We start from the raw sequence: 13,146 nt of genomic DNA, 5'->3' as shown, positions 1-13,146 counted from the left end.
AATAAAACCACTTATCTCCTCAAAGAACTTATGAACAACTAAATATAAGGCACTCATTATATCTGGGCATTGTTTTACCATAGGGCATTTAAGCCTTCCTCTGTCATTAGAGAGAAGCAATACACTTTCCTTAGTAATTTTTTTCGACCTGGATTTAGTCAATATTGGATTAAGTAAATCTGCTAGTTCAGCCACCAGCCCCGCGTGTAATTTATAGATTTTAGTTAGCCTCACTTCCTGTCTGTGCTCAATAAAACCACTTATCTCCTCAAAGAACTTATGAACAACTAAATATAAGGCACTCTTTATATCTGGGGATTGTTTTACCAAAGGCCATTTAAGCCTTCTTCTGTCATTAGAGAGAAGCAATACATTTTCCTTAGTAATTTTTCCCCGAAGGTAGTGCCTAACTCAGGAAGTCTTAAATTTAAAACCAGAGCATTATGATCGCTGTCGTGGCGCAAAAGAATCTCAAAATCAATGACCATGTCCTTGTCTCTACCAAGATATAATCTAACCGGGAGGACTGGCCTAAGCGATTAAACGTGGGATTCCCTTCCCGATCTGAATGGGCACGTCCATTACAGGCTCTCAAAGAGTGTGCCATAGTTATTGAATTCAATTGGAGAGCCAGTGGTGACCAGACCTTAGTAGGAACGATCTGAATCTCTGGAATAGACCATTGCTCATCTTCTTCTTTGGTAAGTAAGTTTCCAATGCCAGGTAAGGGCTCATATTGACAATTAAGATCTCCCGCAATAATCAGTCTACTCTCACCAGAGATAGTGGAGATAAAAGTATCCAGCAGGGCCAAAGTAGGGGATTCTTTCCCCAGCCTAATAGGGCGAGAGTAAACATTGATAAAAGTCACCCTTAGTTTAGACAGAAACTTAAGTGTGACACATTGAAGATCTATAGTTGGGGTATTTAATTGTGTCACCATACAACCCAAATGCGAGGCTACCAATATGGATAATGCCCCATAGAGTCTACCCCTTTCTCCTATAGAGGCCACGTTGTTATATGATGCAAAGCCCAACCTCACAATCTCTTCCTTGGCCCATGTCTCCTGGAGTAGGCAGACATCATACTGTTCTATAAGAAGCCCCCAATCGGGGCAAGCTAATTTGTTAGGTAAGCCTGCCACATTCCAGGAGAGAACTTTAAGATTATTCTCTGGGAAATCCCCCCCCCCCCTGCCACCCGGTGGGGCAAAATGCGCAGGGACTGGGCCAACAGGACAAATAGTATTACTACCCCCGTAAGCACTGGTAAGTTTATTCTCATTGTGTGACCCTATAGATTTGTAGAAAACCGTTAGGGGAGGTCCACCAATTTCAAGTGGTCCATTGGACTTCTTGCAAAGGGGAATATCCCAGTTTTGCAGATCCAATCTCGCCCCACTATTCACTATGGAATGTTGATAGACCTGACTAGAATGAGGTGGTGCACCAGGGGCCCATGATCAAAGTTTATCATGTTTAAAGACTTCAGGCCCTCCCAGTCAACCTACATCCTCCAAAAGCCCAAATCGATTTGAGACCAGAATATTAAAGGAGGAAGAGTAGTGTGAATGAGTTATAGGGGTTTTATAAGATTCCATTCGCCATCTGCCTCAATCCAAGGCGGTATGGGCTTCACCCACAATACGGGAGGAGGGATAAAAGAAATCCAGGGCAAACACTCTCATGGCCGTTTGTTGTTCCAGGGGGCAAAAGGGTTGGGTTACTATCCTATGTACAGCTTCTGGGTACAATCACACAGTCCCCTTGTATTGTATTTTTGTGGGACCCACCCAAGCCACCCTCGGAACCATCAGAATCTCACCGGCCCTATTGTAAGGAAATTGTTTGTGTGTTGCCATCCAAAACAAGATTTTATTTCTAAGATCGAGCTGTGTTTCCTTCTGTCCGTACTTAAGTTCGGGGATTCCAACCAAAGTAATTATATATGGGGCCACAACTGGGGGTAAGTTTCTAGTTGGAAGGGACAGTATTTGGGTTTCTCTTGTTGAGAGGCCACCACCTCCATTTCCTTCAGTGGGTATATTGCCCATAACAGCATTACTGATTAAGTTTGCCACTGTGTGCTGGTTTTTCATTTGGGCCTCCCTCCCTGAATAACGGTTAGGTTCTGTCAGATCCTGGTGTCCTAATTGAACTTGCCCGTCTGAAACAGGACACCTCTTTTCTACAGCTATAGTGTTGCATACTGCCTTATTACAATTAGCTTGGTCTAAAGGCAGGATAGTTTCTGTATTTGATTGAATTAGCCGGGTATCAGGTGAATTCTGGTGAATCTGAGGCCTCGTATTTTGACATCTAGATGATATACTAGGGATGGCATTCTGTTGGGAAATAACCTGTGCTTTACCCACACTAGCTGCTATCTTTTGGATATAATCAAGAATAGGAGCAACCTCTTTTTTCACAATGGTTCTACATTAGGTAAGAAGATCGGATAGCAATGTTTGGGCCCAAGGTGGATATGGCTGGGGTACCAAGGAAGCATGCTTATCACCCAAGGGTATTTCTAAACTGGTCGTATTTGGTATGCCTTTCACGTTCTCACCCTCTGCCTTCTTTCACTTGAGACCCCTACTATTCCCCTGCTTTTTTTCCTAACTGTCCTAGTCCCGGCAACAGTACCCTTTCTGCTGTTTTTTATACTAAGTGCGGGGGTTTGCACAGAGTCATGTAACGGGGCACTTTCAAGTACAATAAGTTCAGGGGAATTTACAACATTTTCTAGAGTAGGTGATACCAAGGGAGAAAATTCAGGGGTAATAGATAATCGTCTTTCAGTAAGTTCGATTTCTGTGGTGACTACCCCAATCGCCTTCTGAAGCATTAGGTCAATAGCTGTGGGCAAAGTTGGTGAGGGACTATTTGTCTGTAAACGAGGCCATTTTGTCGCATATGCACGTTTCCCCTACATGCGAGCGGGGACATTTGCTGTAGCCATCATATAGACACCTCTATCCCGGGTATCCAAGCCAAGAGGGGTGGCCCAGCCCGGCCACCTCCGGTCAGTGACGGGCAAGGACTGGCCCACCCTTGGCCCGGGCTTTGCTGGTTATGAAGGCCTCCGGCGCCCTCGGGTGACGTGATTCACCTGCGCTAGGCGGGGGCCTTCTGGGAGTTGTGGTCCTTTGCCCCAACCTTGTCTTTCGCAATGGTGGAGCGAAACCAACAGTGAGGCTCCAATGGTCGTTGCTCACACGGCGGCGATGGATGTGCAGGAGGGTGAGTAAAAAGCTGTTACCCTCACAGCAAAATGCAAAGAGATGGCGCGTCAATAATGAATTTTCACCTCACAGACCCCGGTTACAGAGAAAATATAATATAGCCTTATAGCCAGCCATAGCAGGCTATACCGGCTATTAAAGGCCCGCTCCAGCGTTAAAAGGCCCGAGCCGAAGGTGAGGGACTTTAACAAGGGAGCAGGACTTTAATAGTCGGTATAGCCCAGCTACGAAGGGCTATAAGGCTATCATAACATTCTGCCACTAGAGGGCAGACTGTTCCAACAAATAAAACAACAGAATCTCAGAGTTCAAGGGGTTTAAATTCCCTCAGGCTCCCGGAGGCCTTTGAAAACAGCATTGGAATGTTGCTGTGTGGGCCTTTACTGGCCCATAAAAGCATGGAGCACTCCATTGTCTTCAAGAGCTCCCAACATTCCAATGTTCTAATATAGACTTATAGCCCGCTGTAGCGGGCTATACCAGCTATTAAAGGCCCCCTCCAGCGTTAAAGGGCCGAGCCGAAGGTGAGGGACTTTAACAAGGGATCGGAACTTTAATAGCCGGTATAGCCCAGCTACGAACGGCTATAAGGCTATTAGAACATTCTGCCACTATAGGGTAGAATGTTCCAACAAATAAAACAAAGGCCTCAAGGAGTTCGAGGGGATTACCTTCCCTCGGGCTCCGAGAAGCCTTTGAACATTGGAATGTTGCTTTGCTGGCCATTTCCGCCCCTTAAAAGCATGGAACACTTCATTGTCATACATGGAGCTCCCAACATTTCAATGTTCTAATACTTATTAGAACATTGGAATGTTGGACACTCAATTTAAGAATATGAAGTGGCTTAGGGATAATAGTGGCTGGTGTAAGCCTTCTACTCCAACATTGCAAGGTTTGTTTTCTGTTTCTCCCTTTTTAATGTAGAACATTCTACCCTTAGTTGGAGGAATGTTTTGATAGCCTTATAGCCATTTTGCTTTGGGCTATTCCAGTTGTTAAAAGCCCTTTTCACTCCAGTCTTCTCTACTCCAATTTACCCCAATCCACCTCCACTGCAACCTACGCCAATTCGCTCCACTCTAATCTACTCAAGTCCAGTCCACTCTTCACAAATCTACCCCAATCAACTCCACCCTAATCTATCATACTCCCATCCCCCTAATCTACCCCACGATACTCTAATCCACCCCACTCCACTCCAATCTAGCCCCACTCCACTTTCCCCAATCTACCCCACTCCACTCTTCCCCAATCTATCCAACCCCACTCCTCTCCAATCTACTTCACTCCAATCTACCACAATCTACCACACTACAATCCACTGCAATGTACCCCACTCCACTCTACCCCATTCCACACCTCTTTAGTCTACCCAACTACACCCCACCTCAATATGCCCACTCTACTTCACTCCTTTCTACCCCATTCCAATCCATTCTAACCAAATCCACCCCAAGATACCCAACCCCACCGTACACTAGTCTATCCCACACCAAACCACCCCACTCTAATCTACTCCATCCCAATCTATCCCACACTACTCTACCCCACTGCACTCCAATCTACCCCACTCCACTTCAATCTAGCTCTCTCCACTCTAATCCACCCCACTATACTCCACTACTTTGCAGGCTACTCTAATTCACCCAGTCTACCCCACTCCAATCTACCCCAGCCCACTCCAATCCACCCCACTCCATGCTCCGCTACTCCACTCTGCCGCACACTATCACACTCCTATATATCCCAATCAACCCCACTCCAGTTCACTCCAATATACCCCATTTGAATCTACCCCACTCCGCCCAATCTATCACACTCCAATCAAATCGATCCCGCTCCACTCCAGTCCACCGCACTCCATTCCGATCTACCCCAGTCTACTCCATCTACCCCAATCCACTCCAAGCTACCTCAATTCACTCCACTCCAATCTACCCCAGTCCACCCCTCTTTTCTTCAACCGACACCACTCCACCCTAATCCATTCCACTCCTCTCCACCCTAATCTACCCCATTCTTCTCCAATCTACCCCACTCCAATCTATCCCTCCACTCTTCCCCAATATACCCCACTCTACTCCACTCCAATCTCTGCTCCAATCTTTCCAACTCCTCTCCAATCTACCATAAACTACCCCACTCCAATCTACCACATTCTACAACCACTCCCCTCTACCCCACTCCACACCTCTTCAATCTACCCCACTATACTCTACCCCAATCTACCCACTTCACTTTACTCCAATCTATTTAGCTCCACTCAAATCTACCCCACTCGACTCCATTATACGCTTCTCTAATTCACCCTATCTACCCCAGTCCAATCTACCTCACCCCACTCCAATTTACCCCGCTACACTCAAACCTACCCCAAGTCACCCCACCCCAATCTACACCAGTCCACCCCACTCTTCTTTAATCTACCCCACTCACCTTCAATCTACCCCACTCTAATATACCCTACTTCAATCTACCCCACTCCACTCCATTCTACGCTACTCTGATCTACCCTATCTACCCCATTCCAATCCATCCTAATCTATCCCACACCTCCACATGTTAATCTCCCCCATTTTACTCCAATCTACCGCAATCTACCTCCTCCACTCTTCCCAAATCTACCCCACTCCAATTTCCACTCTAATCTACCATAAACTACCCCACTCCAATCTGCCACTATCTACCTCACTCCAATCTATCACAATCCACCCCACTTTACTCTAACCCACTCTACATCTCTTCAATCTACCCCACTCCACCCTACTCCAGTCTACATCATCCCAATTTAGCCAACAACACCCCATTCAAATCGAACCCATCCGAATCAACCCTACACTACTCTACCCCACTCCACTCCAATCTACCCTACTGTACCCCAATCTACCCCACTCCAATCTATCCCACTCCACTGTAATCTACTCCTCTCAACTCCATTATATGCTACTCTAATCCACCCTATCTACCCCAGTCCAATCCACCCTAATCTACCCGATCCTCTACACCATAATCTCCCCCCTTTACTCCAATCTTCTCCAATCAACTCCAATCTACCCCACTCCACTCACATCTACCCCACTACACTTCAATCTCACACAATCTACTCCACTTCAATCTATCTCAATCCACACCACTCCACCCTACTCGACCCCATCCTAGTCTGGCCCAAACCACCCCATTCTAATCTAACCCATACCAATCTACCCCACACTACTATTGTACCCAATTTTACTTCAATCTACCTAACTCCACTCCAATCTACCCCACTCACCTTCAATCAACTCCACACCACCCTACTCCAGTCTACCCCATCCCAATTTAGCCCAAACCTCCCCATTCCAATCTAACCCGTGCCAATCTACCCCATATTACTACTCTGCCCCATTCCACCCCAATGTACCCCACTCACCTTCAATCTACCCAACTCCAATCTATCCCACTCCACTGTAATCTACCCCTCTCCACTCCATTACATGCTACTCTAATCCACCCTTTCTACCCCAGTCCAATCCACCCTAATCTACCTCACTCCTCTACACCCTAATCTCCCCCACTTTACTCTAATCTACTCCAATCCACTCCAATCTACCCCACTCCACTCACATCTACCCCTCTACACTACAATCTAACACAATCTACTCCAATTCAATCTCTCAATCCACACCCCTCCGCCCTACTCTACCCCATCCTAGTCTAGCCCAAACCAACCCATTCTAATCTAACCCATACCAATCTACCCCACACTACTACTGTACCCCATTTCACTCCAATCTACATTACTCCACTCCAATCTACCCCACTCGCCTTCAATCAACCCCACACCACCCTACTCCAGTCTACCCCTTCTCAATTTAGCACAAACCACCCCATTCCAATCTAACCCATACCAATCTACCCTACATTACTACTCTGCCCCATTCCTCTCCAATCTACCCAACTCACCTTCAATCAACCCCACACCAATCTATCCCATTCCAATCTACTCCAACCCAATCTACCCCACTCCACTCTAATCTACCCCACTTCACCCCATTCTACGCTACTCTAATCCACCCTATCGACCACAGTCCAAACCTCTTCTATCTACCCCACTACACTCTACCCCAATGTACCCCTCTCCACTCAAATCCACCCCACTCCACTCCAATCTAGCCCAATCTATTCTACTCCAATCCATCCCAATCCACCCCACTCCACCCTACTTCTACGCCATCACCATTTAGCCCACACCACCCCATTCCAAAAAAATTAAACAATGCTACAACAGTGTTTTATTTTTATTTCGCTGTCTCTGCGCCAAGCCTTGGGGCGACACGACTCTGCCATTGCAGAGGAACCACCGCTGGGCCACATCACTTATTCCTTTATAAATAGGGCTCCCGCTTTTATGGTATTTCTTTTTTTGACATTTCCGTCTGTATTTATCTGTATCTGTATTTTTTTTGCTAATTTTATCTGAATTTATCCATGTTTATTCTGGGTTTTGTGGAAAAACGAAGCTGAAATTAGTATATGTCCACATTTATTTAACTGATGTATATGCACTCATGCTTGAATGCCTACTAGGTTTCAGTGCTGTAAACACCAGCAGAAGATAAATCAATGTACTTCTAAGAAAATATGTAGATTTTATTATCAACTGTGTGCATATCTACTGCTGTTAAAGCATCTTTACTAAAAGTCCTTTCTTTTTTTAAGCCTCCTTACCTATCTCTCCACGTAGCTATTGGCCTGGCAGACAGTATTTGGAATTACTCAAAAAGCAACCAAATTTTCGTTTTTATCCATATTTAAAAATAAATGCAGACAAGAAAATACATGTTTTCTGTCTGTACTTATCTGTAAAAATCAGTAAAAACTGAAAACAGGGAGCCTTATTTATAAACTAACCACTGCTGGATTTCAAGTGCGTGTGTAATTTTTAGGATCCAAGCACAATCCGGAAAATCCCCTTTTGGCAAACAACATTTTCTGTTAGGTTGCTGCACCTGGCACACACTTCAGCATGAGGAGGAGTGATGGGAGTGAAGTAGACTCAAGTTGAGTACTTGTCATCCTCCTTCTGAAAGGCTGTTTGGGCTGGGGGGGAAATAGGGACATGTCAGACGAATGTGTATACAGTTCTGGGCATGTTTTTGAGAGCTTTGCATCACGTGGGCACCACGCAAAGTCGTACATGCGTGACGCAAGGCTCTTAGTCAGGTTTATGTATGAAGCCACGCAAAGCCACATTGTGTGGCTGCGATTGGCCTCATAAATCTTGAGTAAGGCAAGGCAGCGCAAATCGCTGTGTCGCCTTACTCTGCACAAGGGAGGCATTCCATGGGCATTGCAGTGGGTTTTCCTGCACACCTCCCATGGCTTTTGACGCATCCCTAGATTTAAAATGACTTGTAAACCTGGGAATGCGCCAAAACCTTCCGCCTCCCCAGGGCATGTATAAGGAGGAGACATATCTTCATTTCTCCTCTCTTTTTCCTCTTTCTATATGCGCAGCACATGCACAGAAGGAGGACAAAGCCTCTAAGGTGTCCCTTCCTGCACAAAAACAATCCAACCTACAACACATGGTGCCAGGGTGCCAGAGTTTGGCACTAGCGTGCCGAAACAGCACCAGCGCAGGGGGAAAGGACAGGAAAGCACGATATTGGATAAATATGGTGCATTCCTGCCCTTTCACTTTGATGTAGGGCAGCGCAGCAAGGTGACTTGCTGTGTTGCCCTTCGCCAAAACCCCACGAACGAGGCCCTTACTGTAGACCTTGTATTACTTGAAGGTCACAGGTTTGAATCCTGGCAGGTCCACTTAGCCTTTCATGCTTCTGAAGTCAATCAAATGAGTTCCATTGAGTCAAGTTTGAATTAGTGCCTGTTTCCAGTGGCTAGAGACCAACACCCATAATACAGTGTAGTAATGATCGTTCTTATGGGAGGTCAGAGGGGCTGGGACAGTGAGTCAGGAGTGTTGCGGGTAACTCACTCACAAGCCACTGACTTTTCGTAACACTTCACAGACCACCTCCATTTTGAATTCCAATAATTTGATGTCTGCGAATTCTGAGCGGCCTCTGTTGATTGTGATAAAGTCCTCAAAGAGTTCACCATCGTTTTCCTAGTCTCACCCACCGTAGTACACCATGGTCTCTTGGACGCGGGGTTTGCAAGCGTTCACGTGCCGGGCGTCAAACAGTGCCAGACAAAACAACAATGTCCAACCTGTGCCTCACTCCAACTGCAGGGGTCTGCAAACCGTTCGCATGCGGCTGAAATGTCTGGCCATTCATTTTGAATTGAAACAGTTGATCGTGAACTGTACGTTGACCAAAAGTTTCATAATCTCCGGAATTACCGACGATTTACTCTCTGAAACCCAACGGACTACTTTTTCTGTAATCGTTTCTAAGAACTACAGAGTGGATTTCCACCAATCAAAAAAGGAACTGTTCATAGCAAATTTCTAACTTCATATCAAGTTTAGTGTAAACCTCTTCAATGCTCTACTTACATATTAAATAATTACAATCTCTTTTTAGACAAAAAAAATGGGCAGTGCTTACTTTTGGGGACCAACGCTTATTTTTATGATTTAACATTTCCTCTGAGTAACAGAACGAAAAGGTTACAGCGGAGAAATAAACAGGAAGAGAACAACAGAAAAAACCTGTAAGAGCGAAATAAGGGGCCTGGGCGTGTCTGGCAGCGAAAGCCTTGAGGTGGATTCGGACTACGCAGCTTTGGCATTAGTCACTGTGACATTTTATAGCGCAGGTCACGGATGTCTGAGCAGGGCTTTGGGCACGAGCACTTATTATTTTACAAGAAAGCATGATCACATGTGGCCTAACGGCTAGAGAGGCCGAATTTGACGTCGGGAGACTAATCCCCAAGTGCACAAAAAGCAGCATGCCCATCTGTAACGCAACTGGTGCTCGTGTAAAGCGCTCTGATACCCTCGGGTCGGGTTGGCGCTATATAAAACGATCCCCAAAAACACAAACTTCGATCAATAACATGACATTTAATTGAAACAGACAGTCTGAGGTGGATGGAACAAACGTTTACCGAATTGTAGGCGGATTCCTTGTATGCAGGGAGAATAGTTAAACAAAAGGCGCTTTCTGTGTAAATTGTAGTCACTGAATCAAAATCATAGGGTTGCTTGAGCTGCCTCCAAAGATGTACTTGTACGACTTTTATTTTCAAACACAGGTCTAGGCTTTTTTTGTTATGAATTAACACTTAAAATACTCTGCACTACAGAGTGACTTGTCTCAACAGTTCTCGTTTCTCCCATCCCGGAAGGGTAAACCTTTGACCTTCGAGTTTGCACTCACTTCTCTGCAGCGGCGGCTGAACCCACTGAGCTTTCCTACATACACCACATGCATCTTTCTTCTCCCATCGCTGAACTCACGTTTCTGTTTTGATGGACTCGGGAAACAGATGGAAAAAATATGAACGTGAAGAAATAGTTTTCAGATAAGTGAAACCAGCTAGTCAAATGTATGGAAAATAAATTATACGAACACATTTCGAGCTTGCCTGTGAAAGGAGAAATGCACAATACTCCAAAGTCTCCAAACAGTCATTCTTGCCAATAAATATAGGAGAACTTACCGTGGCGAAGGCGTCTCAAGGTGTGTCTCTGAACACCGGTGCCGCGGAGGTTTTATATCATTTCAGAGTAGAGGCTTTCGGTTTCATTTCTCCGTTCACTCTTCATTTAAAAAAAAAAAGTCATGAACACTTTCCTTCCTTTGGTAGGAGGGTGGGTCTGTTACATTTCGCATTTAACTGGGCAGACGCCAATTTTCTAGTAAACACTTCTAGCTTCAACGAGAATTAAAAAAAACATCACTCAGGAAGTTTTGGAAAGCCCCTGTGTTCTTGCACCATTTTTTGTATGTTTATGTTGCACAAACTTGCTGCTTACAGTGTAGGGGGTGGAGCTGTGCATTTTGTTCCAAGTCTGACCTTTACAAAATAAAGGTTATTGGAAGCAGCAGGCATTTGGAAGATGCTTCCTATTTACTCAGTGCAACATTCCATTGAAAACGGATGTTACCGTGTTATGTGCTCACTGCATAGTTCTTAAGAGCGCTATATCTCTTAGGCACTACACTCATTACAGCACACATGGCAGGGAAATTAAGCTGGACAAGGAGCTAATAGTAAATCAAGAAATTGATGTATTAATTTTTTTATTTAATTTTACCTATCCCTTCGTCGGTTGACTTCACCCCACACCGCCCCCCCCCCCCACTCTTACCTGTGCCAGCCACGCCTGCAGCTATGCCTCTCTACCTTTTCAAGGTCGTGTCTTTTTTCTGTTCTATGAAAAGCTTAATAGATATATTCTGATTTAAAAATGTTGGAGCCCAAGCCAAAAATAAAATCCTTGAATTAATCATATTTACCCCTGATTTAAATTCAGCATGTTTTTTTTCAAGAAGCAGTTGCAAAAAAAGAACAATTGATGGACAGAATGCAGAACAATATCATACATTTACCCCAGTACAGAGATCTGGGCCTAAATCCATAATTTTTTTGCTCATCATGCCATTCCAGTTTGAACCCAGCCATATGCAAATCAGCCTTGAATCTGTGACTCATGGGAACAGTCCAGCCCGAACTGCCAGGACAGGTCCTCCCTAGACTAGAATCAAGCATCCTAGGACCGGTTTAGGGGTTTCAACCCTCATTAGCCAGGATAGCTTGACTCTAGTAGTATGGAGAGCACAGGAGCCATGTCTGGACATACCCATCCCACTCAGGGTGACAAATGCAAAAAGAACAATTGATTGACAGAATGCAGAACAATGTCATACATTCACCACAGTTGAGAGATCTGGGCCTAAATCCATCGTCTTTTTGCTCACCATGCCATTCCAATTTGACCCCAGCCATATGCAAATCAGTCTTGACCCTGTGTCTCATGGGAACAGTCCAGCCCAAACTGCCAGTCCAGGTCCTCCCTAGACTGGAAACAAGCATCCTAGGACCGGTTTCTGGGTTTCACCCCTCATCAGCCAGGATAGGATAGCTTGACTCCAGTGGCATGGAGAGCACAGAACCTAGATCTGGGCATACCCGTCCCACTCTGGGTATACCGTCCCACTCGGGGTGATAAATGCAAAAAGAACAATTGATGGACGGAATGCAAAACAATATCATACATTCACCCCAGTACAGATATCGGGACCTAAATCAATTGTTTTTTGCTCACCATGCCATTCCAGTTTAAACCCAACCATATGCAAATCACTCTTGACCCTGTGCCTCATGGGAACAGTCCAGCCCGAACTGCCAGGACAGGTCCTCCCTAGACTGGAAATAAGCATCCTAGGACCGGTTTCGGGGTTTCACCCCTCATCAACCAGGATAGCTTGACTCCAGTGGCATGGAGAGCACGTGATCCACATCTGGGAATATCAGTCCCACTCGGGGTGACAAATGCAAAAAGAAAATTGATGGACAGAATGCAGAACAATGCCATACATTCACCCCAGTACAGAGATCTGGGTTTAAATCCATCGTTTTTTTGCTCGCCATTCCAGTTTGAACCCACCCATATACAAATCAGTCTTGACCCATCATAGGAACAGTCCAGCCCGACCTGCCAGGCCAGCACCTCCCTAGAATGGAAACAAGCATCCTAGGACCGGTTTTGGGGTTGCACACTTCATCATCCAGGATAGTTTGACTCCAGTGGCAAGGTCCTTGATATGTGTGCGATTCAATCATATGCTAGGACGGCACTGTTAGAGGTGGAGTAGCTTCTGTACATTAATCCATTTCCTGAAACACAGTATGTTTAAATGTCAAGTGGTAGGATCTTCAGGGCTTCTGTCTCGAACCTTTACATTTTTGATACTTTTCACCAGCTGTTTTTTCCT

General features: G+C 45.3%; 1 long non-coding RNA gene across 1 annotated transcript in view; it reads right to left on the bottom strand.

The window, feature by feature from the left end:
* LOC147732454 (uncharacterized) overlaps nucleotides 1-10,959 on the bottom strand; it is a 169,970-nt gene extending 159,011 nt beyond the window's left edge. Inside the window, exon 1 of the long non-coding RNA XR_015308467.1 lies at nucleotides 10,868-10,959. This is a non-coding gene — a long non-coding RNA (uncharacterized LOC147732454). The remainder of the gene's footprint in view (nucleotides 1-10,867) is intronic.
* Nucleotides 10,960-13,146: the final 2,187 nt, after the last annotated feature.

Source organism: Lissotriton vulgaris, chromosome 2_1 (assembly GCF_964263255.1).
Source record: "Lissotriton vulgaris chromosome 2_1, aLisVul1.2, whole genome shotgun sequence".
In the NCBI taxonomy this organism is placed as follows: domain Eukaryota; kingdom Metazoa; phylum Chordata; class Amphibia; order Caudata; family Salamandridae; genus Lissotriton; species Lissotriton vulgaris.
Note: the sequence above shows the minus strand (reverse complement) of the source record. Positions and strands in the feature narration are given on the sequence as shown.